The following is a 2,538-nucleotide window of genomic DNA, read 5'->3' on the forward strand; positions in this document are numbered from 1 at the left end:
CTCACTGCTGCTGTGGTTCTGAATTGATTCAATGTTTGTCTGCCCTCCGGGACCCCCTGCAGACCTGGGGTTCCCCAAGCACTTGCCTGCCCTGCCAACTGGCACCCAGCACCTGTGGGTGAAGGCCCATGTCCCTTCGATAGCTTAGTTGGTAGAGCAGAGGACTGTAGTGGTCACAAAGCTGAAATCCTTAGGTTGCTGGTTCAAATCCGGCTCGAAGGAACACATTTTGTTCAACAACTTCTCTCTTTGCATGATTCCTCTTTCAATACACCCTCTTCTGTCTTCAGACAGACACAAAATGTTTAGACTTTTTATTTACATTTATTAACAACATGCAATACAAACAAAAAAAATCTCACAAATAAACAGCAATCACGATTGATTAAGAAAATATACATCACACATCTCAGCAAAAAATAGAAATACAAAGATAACCGAAAACAACAAATATCCAGGGAAAGGGGAAAAGGGTCAAAATGGCATCATCAGATTCACTGAGATTGTTACAGCAAGGAGAACTGTTTTGAAGCTTTCAATGAATAAAACTGTTTTGAATAAATAAAACACAATACAGGATTATCTATGAACAACAGTTATAAAGTATACAAACACTAAATTGCCAAACTTATTAAAATTACTGGAAGAACATAACAATAATTAAAATATTTATGTGATATTATATCTACTCATCTTCACAAAATATCACAAAATTACCAATATTAGCAATTTAGAATTTTGCTGTTTGTTGATAATCTGGTATTTCGTGCTTCTGACTCTGTCTTGGGCTGCCTGTTTCCTTTTTTAAGTTGTTCTGGTTAAATAGGTTAATAATGCATTGTTATATGAAGCACACAAACTGATATGTAGTCATCTTCACATAATAGAAGAAACGGACTGCATTTATATAGCGCATTTCCATCTGCATGAGACGCTCAAAGCACTTTACAATTATGCCCCATATTCACCCATTCACACAGACAAACTCACACACTGATGTCAGCGTGCTGCCATGCAAGGCACTCACTACACACAGGGAGCAACTCGGTGATTATGGACCTTGCCCAAGGGCCCTTAGTGATTTTCCAGTAAGGATGGGGTTTGAACCGAGGATCCATTGGTCTGAAGCCCAATGCTTAACCACTAGACCATCACCTCCTTCTGAGAATAGAATAGAATAAAACAGTATAAAGGCTCTGATTATTTTTCATCATTTATTTGTGTCACTGACTGATGAGTGATTCATATTCATAGTTTGTGTTTGTCTGAAGACAGAAGAGGGCATGTTTCTTTGAGGATGGGTTTCACAGACGAATCATGCAAAGAGAGAGAAATTGTCAAATAAAACCAGTTGCTTTCAGCCAGATTTGAACCAGCAACCTAATAATATCAGTTTGGTTGACCTCTAAAATGTGCAGTTTTGCTTTATATGGGGGGGGCGGTGTCAGAAAACCAGTCAGTATCTGGTGTGATCACCATTTGCCTCACACAGTGCAACACATCTCCTTCACATAGAGTTGATCAGCAGCTAGACGCCACTGAATGTGAGCATCTGCCCACTCAAGTTGGTTACAATGGCAAACTGCAGTCAGGTGGAGATGCCCATGAGGATGGTGAGCATTCAGATGAGCTTCCCTGAGACGGTTTCCGACAGTTTGCGCAGAAATTCTTTGGTTCTGCAAACCGACTGTTACAGCAGAGGTCTGGGTGGCAGGTCTCAGACAATCTTGGAGGTGAACATGCTGGATGTGGAGGTCCTGGCCTGGTGTTGTTACATGTGGTCTGCAGTTGGATGTACTACCAAATTCTCTGAAATGCCTTTGGAGACAGCTTATGGTAAAGAAATGAACATTCGATTTATGGCCAACAACTCTGGTGGACATTCCTGCTGTCAGCATGCCAACTGCACGCTACCCTCAAAATGTGTGACATCTGTGGCATTGTACTGTGTGAAAAACTGGACATTTTAGAGTGGCCTTTTAGTATGGCCAGCCTAAGGCACACCTGTGCAATAATCATGCTGTCTAATCAGCATCTTGATATGCCACACCTGTGAGGTGGGATGGATTATCTCAGCAAAGAGTGCTCACTAACCCAGATTTAGACCGATTTGTGAACAATATTTGAAAGAAAAAGGTCTTTTGTGTATATAGAAAATGTTTTAAATGTTTGAGTTTCACTTGTGATAAATGGGAGCAAAAACAAGAGTGTTGCATTTATATTTTTGTTCAGTGTACTTCCCTACCAAACTCCATTGCTTACACTGAATGGATGGAGTAGACATATATGTATTTACCACATTTTACATATGTCATGGTATTGATGATCGAAGGCTTTAGAGGCATGAATAAAATGCATAAAAAACTGTGGAATTATACCTGAGATACAACACTGGCTGCACTGGCTAGGTCACGTACGCTGCATGGAGGTTGGCCAAATCCCAAAAGACATCTTCTACGCAGAACTTGTCATAAGACAGAGACGAATTGGCCGCCTGCAACTGCAGTATAATGATGTGTGCAAGAGAGATATCGAGGC

General features: G+C 40.7%; 1 non-coding gene across 1 annotated transcript; it reads left to right on the forward strand.

The window, feature by feature from the left end:
* The first annotated feature begins 133 nt into the window (after positions 1 to 133).
* trnay-gua lies at positions 134 to 222 on the forward strand. The gene is given in 2 exon segments: positions 134 to 170; positions 187 to 222. It is a non-coding gene; the product is annotated as a tRNA-Tyr (tRNA).
* Positions 223 to 2,538: the final 2,316 nt, after the last annotated feature.

This window comes from Thalassophryne amazonica, chromosome 12 (genome assembly GCF_902500255.1).
Source record: "Thalassophryne amazonica chromosome 12, fThaAma1.1, whole genome shotgun sequence".
NCBI classification, from domain to species: Eukaryota; Metazoa; Chordata; class Actinopteri; order Batrachoidiformes; family Batrachoididae; genus Thalassophryne; species Thalassophryne amazonica.